This window comes from Ursus americanus, chromosome 34 (genome assembly GCF_024610735.1).
Source record: "Ursus americanus isolate L20-20 chromosome 34, mUrsAme1.1.p, whole genome shotgun sequence".
Lineage (NCBI taxonomy): Eukaryota > Metazoa > Chordata > Mammalia > Carnivora > Ursidae > Ursus > Ursus americanus.
This window is the reverse complement of record NC_142160.1, coordinates 27735624-27748713: the sequence shown is the minus strand read 5'-3', so window position 1 is coordinate 27748713 and position 13090 is coordinate 27735624. Positions and strand designations below refer to the sequence as shown.

The window sequence follows — 13090 nt, the reverse complement described above, 5'->3', positions numbered from 1 at the left end:
TGGAGAATTGCTTAGTGTGGAAAACCTACACATTTGGTGTTAGAAGTATTGCGAGTAGAGAAATAATTTTTTTTTAAAGATTTTATTTATTTATTTGACAGAGACAGCCAGCGAGAGAGGGAACACAAGCAGGGGGAGTGGGAGAGGAAGAAGCAGGCTCCTAGCAAAGGAGCCTGATGTGGGGCTCGATCCCAGAACTCTGGGATCATGCCCTGAGCCGAAGGCAGACGCTTAACGACTGCGCCACCCAGGCGCCCCGAGAAATAATTTTCCTTTAAGCCGTTAGCATATTAATCACAATTGTTTTAAATTCATGGTCTGATATTTCCAGCATCCCTGCCATAGCTGAATCTGGTTCTGATGCTTGCTCTATTTATTCAAATTGTATTTTTTTTCCCCTTTTCGTGTGCTTTGTAATTTTTTCTTGATAGCTAGACATGATGTATTAGATATAAGGAACCCCAGCAAAAAAGGCATTAGTGGTGTGGTGTCAAAGGAAGGGAAGCATTCTACCTACCATCTTGTGATTAGTGAGCAGTGTCCCTGGGCTGTGAGCTTTACAAGTGCTTCTCAGTTCTCCCCCACACCCTCCTAAGGCAGGCTGAGATGGCTAGAGTAAGCCGGAGTTGCATATTTCTCTTCTCCCACATCAGTTAGGCTCTGACAAAACTCAACAGGTTAGGCTCCGGTAAAATAGTTTCTCTTGAGGTCAGGCCTTTCTAAGAAGAATGGAATGTTCTGGCTTATTTCAAAATGGTTTCTTTTCTCCTTTCCTTTGCTGAAAGCATGAGGGGATTTTTCTCTGATATTCACTGTGAGAATCTGTTAGAGCTCCTAGAGCCAAAACTCACAAAAATATGCCTCCTTCCAGACTTCCCTAAGGTTTTAAGTCTCACACACGTCCACACTGAGCTTCCAGCTATTTGCCGGTTACAGTTCAGGTTTTCCTAGCTTGGTACTGGTTCCCATAGAAGTTTTGCTCATGGGTTTCAGCTCCAGTAAAAATCGTGATTCTCTGTATTTGCCTGTTTGCCTCTCCAATTTGAGGGCGCAGCACTTAGGCGTATGATTTCACTTCTCTGACAGATCTAAGAAGAGTTGTTGATTTTTCTGTTTGTTTACCTTATTAGGACGGAGTGATGACTTCCATGCTCCTTATATTCCAGACTGGAAACTGGGATATGCACTTACTAAAAGTAAGTCCCCTAGGAATGGAATTGCTGGGTCATGAAACATGCATATATGTTTATACTGATGGGGAGTTTTCCAAAGTGCTTGCACCAGTGTACACTACCTTCAGCAGTGCTTAAGAGTTCTAGTTGCTCCACGTGCTCACTAGCACTTGGAATTGCTTATCTCTTCATTTTAACCAATCTGCTGTGTGTGTAGTGGTATCACATCATGTGCGATGGCTAATGATGCTGAGCACATCTTCATTCCATGCTGTGTTTAACGTAAGTCCCTTCACTTTGGATTTATTTATTTATTATTTTTTTTAGATTTTATTTATTTATTTGACAGAGATAGAGGCAGCCAGCGAGAGAGGGAACACAAGCAGGGGGAGTGGGAGAGGAAGAAGCAGGCTCATAACGGAGGAGCCTGATGTGGGGCTCGATCCCAGAACGCCGGGACCACGCCCTGAGCTGAAGGCAGACGCTTAACCGCTGTGCCACCCAGGCGCCCCACTTTGGATTTATTAATCTAAAATTCTTTCTTTCTCTTCCTTTCTTTTTTTAATTTTTCAGTTAAATTCAATTTAGTTAACATATAGTGTATTATTAGTAGAGGCAAACCATAGAAGACACTTAACTATATAATTCTTCTTCCTTCCTGAAGGTATTTGGCTCATATTTCCCCTTTACTTGATGCCTGCTGCTATTTGCCAGGTCTACCCAGGAAATCCCATTCCAACTTCCAGGATACTCAAGCCTGCCTCCTTCTGCTCCAGCTACCTGTGGCGGTAGGTAAGAAAGAACTAAATGCCAACACTCTCTTCCTATAGTAATCTTCACCTACAACTTCCCACCAAAGTGCCTTGGATTCCTATGTGAGCAGACCCCTGAGAGCCCAGCAAGGTTTCTTGACATATTAAGTTATGCCCAAGTTGCATAGTGAGTATGGCCCCATCTCAAGCTGGGACTCTGCTACACTTAGGTAAGTCAGACGCACAATTAAAGAGTTTTGAGATTTGAGTCTGTGGATTTTCATTGAACAGAAAACACCAGAGATAGAAATTAACCCCTCTTTGACATGGCTATGGGTTTCTTCTAAAAGCCAGTTAGATTTTGCAGTTCACAAAGACCCCCAAGCCCAAAATTTAACTATTGAGTGGCTATCCTCAACTTCTGCTATTGAAACTGGTTATTGTGAAGCCACAGACTTGATGAAGGCCTTTTGATAATAGAAGTTGTCTTGTACCTTTGTGCTTATAAAAATATACTTTTGCCTAGGGATGATTTTAGTTTTAGGAAGGTAATAAAAGTCAACTATAAAGAGAATTGGCTTAATTTGGAATGAAGTTGTTTCCAACTGTAGTACTCATGCATACTGCTGGTCAGTGTATTGAACTGAGATCCCCACTCTTTGGGCAAACTAACAGCTACACATTTTCCACAGTTAATTATGAAAAACTATAAACCTTATCAAGAATACACAGAGTATATAACAAACAGCCGTAGGGAATATCACGAGTTTTAAACTTTAGTAAGCAAAATCTTTTTTAAGCTTTATTCATGATTTGAAGACTGTTTTCAATAGTCAATTGCTCAACTTTTTTCTGTGTAACGTTGAACTAATTCCTAAATAAAAATTAAAGAATTAGTCTCAGGGGCGCCTGGGTGGCACAGCGGTTAAGCGTCTGCCTTCGGCTCAGGGTGTGATCCCGGCGTTATGGGATCGAGCCCCACATCAGGCTCCTCCGCTATGAGCCTGCTTCTTCCTCTCCCACTCCCCCTGCTTGTGTTCCCTCTCTCGCTGGCTGTCTCTATCTCTGTTGAATAAATAAATAAAATCTTTTAAAAAAAAAAAAGAATTAGTCTCAAACCCATAATAGTTAGTGAATCTTCTGTCTTTTAATAAGTCTGGAACAAACTCCACAAAAATCAATCATTATGCATATTTGAAATACAGAAAATTATTGTTATGAACGTTGAAATCAAATCTGAAGGGTTTCAGCAAGTCTTTTTTAAAATGTAAATTGTAGCATCGGCTTCCCAAAGTGAGTTCTAAAACAATAAAATGTACCTGGGAATCTTGTAAAAATGTAGATTCTGATTCATTAGGTCTGAGAGGGGCCTGAGATTCTGCATTTTCATGAACTCTCAAGAAATGCCATACTGTTGGTCTGTGGATCACAATTTGATTAGCAAGGGTAGGTGACCCCTGATGAGCCCTCAGTATTTATGAAAACACAGCTGGAAAGGTAGCATGTTGCAACAGGAAGAGCAATGCCCCGGTATCAAATGACATTAGTGTAAGTCTAAGTCCTGCTACTTGCTTGCTGTGCATTCTGGAACAAATTCATGCAATGATTGTGAGCTTCAGTTTTCTTGTCGATTATATGTGTATAATCCCCGCCATACCCACTTCAAAATATGGTGGGGTTCTTCTAACTTGAAGTTTATATTTCAAGTAAATGTGTAAGGCAGAAACGTATATATGTATGTATGGTATATACATATGATGTATATCTGTTTGAAAGTACCTTTAAATCTCCCATGATGTACATTATTTCAATAGATCCAACACCGGTAGGTAGAGGCTTGGTGTACTCATCTAGACAATGATCTCTTCCTGGACAGTTGGCATTATGGTTTGTTGCAACATCTTTCAGTCCCAGTGAGGTTCCCATTACCTTCTATCACCAAGAGAGGGTGGAGAATACAGTAATAGTACAAATCCCCTAAGGATTGCCCCATGATCCCCAAAGACAGAAGAGTAATTTCAAATTAACTTTCAAATACATTTGTATAAACGGTTGTATCCTTTTTCAGAAAGAATAATCCACAACATTCACTTATAAACAGAAACTTAAATTGCAACAGATGTTTCCCTTTTTGAAAAGGTTCTTGAATTCATTGACAGACCTTTGGCTAAACTGATGAATTAATTTGTTCAGGCCAGATTTCATAAATCCTCTAATAATTCTTCCCTTTACACATGTTGACTTGATTTTTGGGAACTGCAACATGTGGTTTCAACGTTTTAACCTTTTCTACTTTAATCAACTAACATTTATGGCAGGGTTGGATGATGACTGATCACTGAAAGATACAGTTAACTAAGATATGGAGTCTAACTTGTTAAATAAGCCTAGATATCTAAATAATAAGTAGAAATCAATCTGCATCACTGAATTTTGAAATGTTGGGCAACTTCACATAAGTCTTTTTCTTCTAGGACTCTGTTGAAGATAATTTTCTATGTATTGCTACAAAGCTTGGACATGCATATCATGAGTACATTTATTTTATTTTTTTTAAGGTTTTTATTTATTTATTTGTCAGAGAGAGAGAGAGAGAGCACAAGCAGGGAGAGCAGCAGGCCAAGGGAAAAGCAGGCTCTCTTCTGAGCAAGGAGCCCAATGTGGGACTCAATCCCAGGCCCCTGGGATCATGACCTGAGCCAAAGGCAGACACTTAACCGACTGAGCCACCCAGGCATCCCTCATAGGTACATTTACATGTGGCTGGTTTATCTTGGCTGTATACAAGCCAACTATACAAAACAAAAATTTTTTAACTATATTGTAAATAGATTTATTTATAATGCATTAGTCTCTTTTTTCATTAACACATGAAAACTAAATACCAATTTAGCACAGTTCAAGCCAAGCTTTAACACAAAATTTAGCTAAGCTTTTAAAGTTTTAGTCTCGATAACTCCCTACACTAAAATTTGAGATGAACATTATTTATCATAAACAAGTTTAAGATCAAGTTTGGTAAAAAATCTTTGTAAGAGTATCTCTTAGAAAACCATTTCTACAGCCCAATTAATCAAATGTCATGGATCTTTTCTTATGGTTAATTCTAACAGGGCAATGAGAGAAATTCAGTGGATCACTTGCTGGTTATAACAAATATAGATGTTCCAATGCTCATAGCAGCATTGTCTACAATAGCTAAATCGTGGAAGGAGCCGAGATGCCCTTCAACAGATGAATGGATAAAGAAGATGTGGTCCATATATACAATGGAATATTACTCAGCCATCAGAAAGAATGATTACCCAACATTGGCGGCAACATGGACGGGACTGGAGGAAATTATGCTAAGTGAAATAAGTCGAGCAGAGAAAGACAATTATCATATGGTTTCACTCATTTATGGAACACAGGAAATAGCAGGGAGATTGGTAGGAGAAGGAAGGGAAGAATGAAGTGGGGGTAAACAGAAAGAGGAATCAACCACGAGAGACTATGGACTCTGGGAAAGAAACTGAGGGCTTCAGAGGGGAGGGGGTGGAAATTGGGATAGGCCAGTGATGGGTATTAAGGAGGGCACGTATTGCAGGGAGCACTGGGTGTTATACGCAAACAATGAATCATGGAACACTACATCAAAAACTAATGATGTACTGTATGGTGACTAACATAACATAATAAAAAATTTTAAAAATAAAAATAAAAAAACAAGCATGGATGTTGTTAAAATGTTAACAAATTTAACAAATGTTTAATTGGTAACACTTTCCTTTTTAATATGAGTACTCTCATTGTTTAGGATTCCCATTTGCTGTATAGTGTGACTACTCATAATATGCCTTCTTTGCATTGGGAAGGCCAGGTTATGACTGTCCCAGTCTTATGTTGGTTAAGTATAAGATAAAGGATAAAACCCACTTAGAATAGTGGTTCTCAAGTTTGAGTGTACATTAAAGTTACCTGGAGATTTAGTTGAAACAGATTGTTACCAGGGTGCCAAGGTCATTCAATGGGAAAAGGACAATCTTTTCAAGAAATGGTACTGGCAAAACTGAACATCCACATGCAAAAGAATGAAAATAGATCCTCGTACCATATACAAAACTTACCTCAAAACGGATCAAGGACCTAAGAGCTAAAACTAAAACATAAGAGATAAAACTATAAAACTCTTAGAAAAAAACATAGGGAAAATGTTTCATGACATTGGATTTGGCAATGATTTCTTAAACAGGAAACAAAAGAAAAAATAGATAAATTGAACTTCACAAAAATAAAAATCTTTTGTGCATCAAAGGACACTTTTAAAAGATTGAGAAGACAACCCACAGAATGGGAAAAAATATTTGCAAATCATATATCTGATAAGGGATTAATATCCACAATATTTGGAGAATTTCCAAAACTCAACAACAAAAAATTAACAACCAAATTCAAAAATGGGCAAAAGATTTGAATAGACATTTCTCCAAAGAAGATATACAAATGATTGATAAGCACATGAAAAGATGTTTACCATGACTTGTCACTAGGGAAATGATAATTAAAACTTCAGTGAGATATCAATTTGTATCCATTAGGATGCCTATTATTAAAAAATGTATATGTAATCAGCAAGTGTTAGCAGTGATTTGGAGAAATTAGAACCTTGCATGTTCCTGGTAAGAATACAAAATGGTGCAACCACTATGGGAAACAGCTCGGCAGTTCCTTAGAGAGTTAACATTGAATTACCGAATGATCCAGCAAGTCCACTTCTTAGCACATAATCACAGGAATTAAAAGCAGGGACTCAGGGGTGCCTGGGTGGCTCAGTCAGTTAAGAATCTGACTCTTGATTTCAGCTCCGGTCGTGATCTGAGGGCTATGGGATCAAGCCCCACATCAGGTTCTGTGGAGCCTGCTTGAGATTCTTGCTCTTCCTCTGCCTCTCTCCTCATTGTCTCTCACATGTGCACTCTCTCTCTCTCAAAACAAAGAAAATGGAAAAAAAATTTAAATATAAAAGCAGGGACTCAAACGTATGCCATACACCAGCATTACCCATAGTAGCTAAAAGTTAGAAACAACCCACACATCCATCGATAGAGCAATGGCTGAACAAAATGTGGTCTACACATACAATGGAATATTATCCAGCTGTAAAAAAACCACAACGAAATTCAGGTACGTGCTATAACACAGATGAATATTAAAAACATTACACTAAGGGAAATGAGGCAGATACAGAAAGAACAATGTTCTATGATTGCATTATATGAGGTACGTAGAATAGGCATATATACAGAGATAGAAAGTGGAAGTAACCAGGGACCGGGAGTGGGTGGGAGTAAAGGGGAGTTACTATTTACTGGGTACAGAGTTTCTGTTTAGGATAGTGAAAAAGTTCTGGAAATGGATGATGGTGATGGCTATGCTACAGTGGCACTGCATTTAATGCTACTGAGTTGTATACTATACAAAGGGTTAAAGAGTATATTTATATGATGCATATTATGCATATTTTGCGACAATAAAAACAAAAAACAAAAAACCTCATGGATTCCTAGGCTGTATCCCCAGAGTATCTGACTAGGTCTGGGTTAGAGCCAGAGAACTTCCATTTCTAACAAATTCCCAGGTGATGCTCACGCTGCGGAACGGTTAGAAACTACACTTGAAGAAACCATCCTTTAAAGACGAGTTCTTCTCACCCAACGAGAGAAGGCATTCGAAAGAGGATTTAAAAAAATATATTCCAGATTGTGGACCAATTCTGGTTGAAGGTGGTAGATACGGTGTTCAGAAGGATTCTTGAATCATGTCCAGACTCTGTGGGAAAGAGCTTTAGGACAGAGTAGCGATGCACACCGTAGATACAGGAGGGGCAGCTGACAGCAGACATGTCGTATATTTATCCTCCACAAGGTTGATTGATTTTGATCTTTCTTGTTCTACCCATTTGGTAGTACAGTCTCGTTCTTGCACTTGAATTTAATTCATATCATGGGATTATAACTCTTTGGCGCTAGGCTTCAGCCAAAGTTAAGTCGATGTTACCCAACCAGGCCAGGGTGTAGGTTTTCCCTTTGTGGGGTTGGAGGAGGGTGGTGAGGTGGTGGAACGAGGGAGGAGAGAAGAGGATCAGAATAAAGATAAGGGAGAAAGCTGACGGGCAAGTTGGAGAAAACAGCGGCAAACAGGAAAGTGTGTGCAAAGATTTCTTGTGAATTCCCAAGTACTCAATTAAAAGCAGGCCAAAACTTGAGAACTGAGTTGAAGGCTAAAGACTGTGTGTGGGGGGCAGAGGTGGGGAAGAGGGTGCAACGCATTTTTCAGGGACCAGACCCATCACTGGCTCAGAATCTCTGAGGCATGGCTTTATTTAGGCAAATTGTACCTGAAGCCTGGGTTACATCTGGAATTCAAGAATTCTCCATGTTTTGAGTATGGCCTAGAGAACACATGTGGTCCACGGGCTGCATTTTGCCACCCACAACTTTGGGCCACATTTATGGGAGCCAGTGAAAGAGTCAATCTGCTGAGTCAGAAAAAAATCTAACACTTTAAAAACTATTATCCAAGTAGGCATTCATACACGTTGCCGTATTAAGCACTCAAGTGGCCCCATTCATAATCAACTCTTTAGACACCAAGGCATTGACATCACGAATTATGTTATGAATTATAAATAGAGGGTAAAGCAGCTGAGAATGTGAAGTCAGAAGTCCTAAGTTGTGTTACTAGCTCAAGCACAGGCCTAAAAAACAAAAGCATCCACCTCTTAGTTCAGTTCAACAATTTTCCTTGAGTTTTTTTTTTTTTTTTACAAGGCACTTAGGCAAATAGTATATAAATAAGACCAAGTGTCTGTCTTGAAAGTGCTTAAAATCAATGAAGGGGGTAAGATAAATACACAAATTAATAAATGCAAGACATGGAAATAAAATGTTATGTGAGAGATACAAGCAAAACGTTGACTATGTTTCAGCAAACATACGAACAAAAGCAGTAAGCTGTTAACGTCTCTGGGTCCATTAGAATACTCTCAGCATGTCCGGTTCCCAATACAAAGTCGGCAGTTGATAAATGGCTTTTTGAAGGAACTAAAGGGTCATGTCTCTTCCCAGGCCTAAACAGTCTGCTGATGGCCTGGTCTGCAATTTTTTCGCTCTGAATTTGCATAATTAGACCCAGTATCTATTTCTGTGCCACAAAATCACACATAGATCAGTGCGTTAACAACCATGAAGCTTTATAGTCCTGTGCTGCTCAGGTAGGAAGATAAGCAACTTTGGTACAATCGACTGAACAGAATATAATTCAAGGAGGTATTTAAATAAAAGAGGATGTTGACAGAGCCATGGATACAAACACCGTGAAGGAGAAGTGAAGATCTGCACATAGGGTCGCTAGGGTGGAAAGAAATGGTTCTGTACCGTTGACCTCGAAACTCAGGTGTGTTTCTACCAGAGGAGCTCGAACAGTTCTTAAGACTTAGAAATACTGAGAGCCATGTATGAATGAGTCATGCCAGTTTCTCTTAGCATCCAGTTCACACCACATACCCTATTTGGCACGCTGACCCATGTTTGCAGGAGGCCAAGATAGAATGTGCCTGAGAGTTGAAATCCCTTCATTTTGCACACTGGGGATGCCTGCAGATTGGACTTCATCTGCTTGGCAATGTGGAGCCCACGTTGCAAAGGAAAAGCAAAAGGAGTCGAGTTGCTTGGAATTTCTTGGCAGTGGAAAACATTTCTTAAAGAGAAGTGACTTCAAGGCAGTGTTCTCAAAAGTTATGAAGTTCTAAATGTGTTTTAGCAACTTTTTTTTAAAGGAAAACTCAGAACTGATTAATTTATTTCTGTTCCACTGAGGAATACAATAAATATGTTATGGTTCTGGATCTTATTATGCAAAATTAATCTTTCTAATTACATAAGCAAACATGAGTCCGGAGCTAGGGAAACTGTAGCCACAATGGATAACAAATGAAGAGAATCCGACCTTTTGGCAGAATATTATGATACAATGTTGTAATATGGAATTTTATTATCAGCTTCACAGTTTTTATAATAACAAAATTACCATTTCTTTCACTTTTTTATCTAAAGTGTCTGTATTTAATGCATTGCTATTTGACAAACAAGTCAAAGTCTAAGTCACTAACATAATAACATCACATCCTACCATATAATCTGTTAAGTAATAATAAGGTATTCCTTCAGCCACTGACCAAGCATCTCCACCTAAGGAAATTACCTTGTTTCTCTGAACTTTATTTTCTGTTTTTGTATTCCCCCAGAAGCCGACCCTGAAGCAAGGATCTGAGTGCAAGCAGTTATTGGGAGGCAGGGTGGGTGGAATGCAGGAGGCGGCTCCTACCGGCTGGCGAGTTCGGACCGTGCGCACGTCTTCTCTGGTCCGTGTTCCCCGATGGCGCACCGAGAGCTTGACATGGGCCGTGGCAGGAGTATTCACACCATGGAAATCAGCAAGTGCTTGACATCAGGGCTGTTCTCGGTTACTTTTTTTGTTTTCTTTATGCTTTGAGCACCAGTTTGCTAGCGCACCATTAGTCTAGGATACACAGTAGCAGAGTGGAGCGGTAAGACAGGAGAGAGAGAGAGGGAGAGCGAGCAGGAGAGAGAGAGCGTGCGAGCACCAGTGGGGAAGGGAGACAGAGACAGAGGGAGAAGAAGAGGCAGGCTCCCCGCTGATCAAGAAGCCCTCCTTGGGGCTCAGTCCCAGGCCCCTGGGATCATGACCTGAGTCAAAGGCGGGTGCTTCATGGGCGGAGCCACCCAGGCGCCCCAAAGAGACACATTGTTAAGGGCACGTTAATAAGCCTGTCCTCCCTGGACTTAAGCTAGAACTTGATTCTGGGGAGAAGCTGCAGGCAAGGGTGCCCGATACACTGCAAAGATACCATACACTGCAGAAGTGTAACCCTGCTGAGAGTAGAGTGAGCTGGGGTATTTATATATCCATTCAGTCACTGGAAAGGTGTCTGGGCAAGGGTGGCTGGTTCCCGTGGTGCTTCTGCCTCTAGGAAGCAGGGAAGAGAGGCCCTGTCTGTCCTCAGCGAGGGGATGCATGTCCCTCCCCGCAGCTAGAAAGCAGCAGACTGGGGCTGAAGCCACAGGACCCAGGAATGTGGGTGGGGCACCAACAGCACCTGCTATAATATCTATATAAAATAAAAATAAAAACATCTACCATCTCATTTCACTTTAACTTAATGGAACTATTCTAATGTAAATATATAAATGTTTACATATGTCTATTTATTAATTATATATCTGTTTTCTAATTTTTTAGTTGACACACAATGTTACATTAGTTTCAGGTGAACGTGTAATTATATTTTTTATAGAAATGCTTGGCGTTCCTAAGATATAGGCAAGATGTCCACTCATGGTATTACTGTTGTCGTCGTAAAAATGATAATAAACAATTGCAACCCGTGAATTTGGAGAGCAAGAGGAACGAAAGGAAAAAACACTTTCTTAGAGGAAAGACTAGTTTGTTTTCTTATACGTAGACTGACTGCTGGAGACAGCGGTTTGTGAAGCGGAAGTTGACAAGCAGGCACACAGTACGCACCTAGGGAGACAGGCAAAGACCTCTACTTAAAATCACCTTCCCCTCCAGACTATTCTGATCCCCGACATCTCTCCCCTTGGTTATCCCTCTGGGGTTGGAACCCGCAAGGCCACGATGATGATTACGTAGGTTAGTAAAAAATACTACATGAGCCTACAAATCACTGATATTGATGCAGTGATGAGTTTTCAGGACACTGGGTGCCAAGGAGTCAGGCAGTAAAAGGAGGTTTCACAGCAGAAGAAGGTCGGGGAAGTTCACAGCCTGGGACCCTGGGTGAGGACAAGGCAAGTGCAGAACGCAGAGGCCAGAAGGCAAATGGCGTTCCAGCGCCAGCTTGTCCCAGAGCTGTCCTGTCTTCCCCTGGCCCTCCCGGTAATTGCCTACCGCTGCCTGGAGCTGACCTTAACATACTAGATGAAACTAGCTGGGTGGCCGCAGACCTTAAAACACCTCCCTTACTCTCTTCCCGATGCCTGCAGTTCTGTTAGAATTTCATTTCTTGGGCTTAAAAGAGAATTCCCTGGAGACTGTAAGCAACTGAGTCTTAACAGTAAGTTCATCGTTTGCTCTCAGGTGTGTGGGTGAGGGGAGAAGGCAGAGGAAAGGAGAGGACCAAGAGAGGTATGTGAGCACGAGAGCACAGGATCCCTGCAAAGCTGTATGGTTTGAAGAAGATACGCAGAGGGGATAAAAGGATGGGCAATAAGAAGAAAAGAAACAGATGTGTTCCAAAATGACCCAAGCCAATCTGGCCGTGTACCACCCTTAGGTTCCCTTTGGACTTCGGTGAGAGCTGCTGAGGAAGAAGTTTTCTGTGGGAAGGGTTAGCAACTTCCCCCCAAACCCACCATCAGGTTATAATGAAAACAAGTCTCACAAATTCTGCTACCTTACAAATACTTACCAAATACACATTTGCAGGCAAGAATGTCCCAAACATTTCTTATCACCTGTTCCCAGCCTCCTACCCTTTTAGGTGCTCTGACCACTGCATTTCATGCGGGGCTCATTTGAGGAAAATGCAACAGTACTCTAGAAGCAGGATTCTATTACCCTTTTAGTTAACCTCATCAGAACCTTAACGACTGGCCATAGGACTGTTTAGGGGTCAAGCATGAACACCATGGCAAAGTGCACAGGCTACACTCTCATTAGAGCCTTACATCACTTACATTCAAGGAGGAATGTTGAAATTTAAAAAACACACACAAATAGACTTTTAGTTAATCCATGCATCTTGAATACCTTTAAATTCAACATTTAGAACTCATGTATCACGTTTGTCACAACAGTCAACGGACCTCTATTTTCATCATTAAAATCTCATTTTTGACATTCACTATGCTAATTAGAAAAGCCCCTGCGTTGATCAAGGAATGGCCTCTGAGCGTGTCCTCTCGGGAAGGATGCAAGCTCACCATCTTAGATGGGGATTTTTGGTTAGAGCAACTGGGAGCACTGGGCTCTGGGCAAGTGTTTTGTGATCAGTTGCAGATATTCTAATCATGGGCCTTTGGAGGGCAGTGCGGAGCAAGGGGGCCTCAAAGACAAAATCCACACACTTAACAATTTTGA

General features: G+C 40.8%; 1 long non-coding RNA gene across 3 annotated transcripts in view; it reads left to right on the top strand.

Moving 5' to 3' along the window:
* The window catches only part of LOC123781397 (uncharacterized), a 39274-nt gene extending 33695 nt beyond the window's left edge, over nt 1–5579 (top strand). For 2 of the 3 annotated variants that reach the window (XR_015722938.1, XR_006776723.2), the window contains 3 exons: nt 1131–1196; nt 1837–1960; nt 5038–5579. This is a non-coding gene — a long non-coding RNA (uncharacterized LOC123781397). Of the gene's footprint in view, nt 1–1130; nt 1197–1836; nt 1965–5037 lie in introns of all 3 variants that reach the window. The other variant, XR_015722937.1, reaches the window with a different exon arrangement.
* The last annotated feature ends 7511 nt before the right edge of the window (nt 5580–13090 follow it).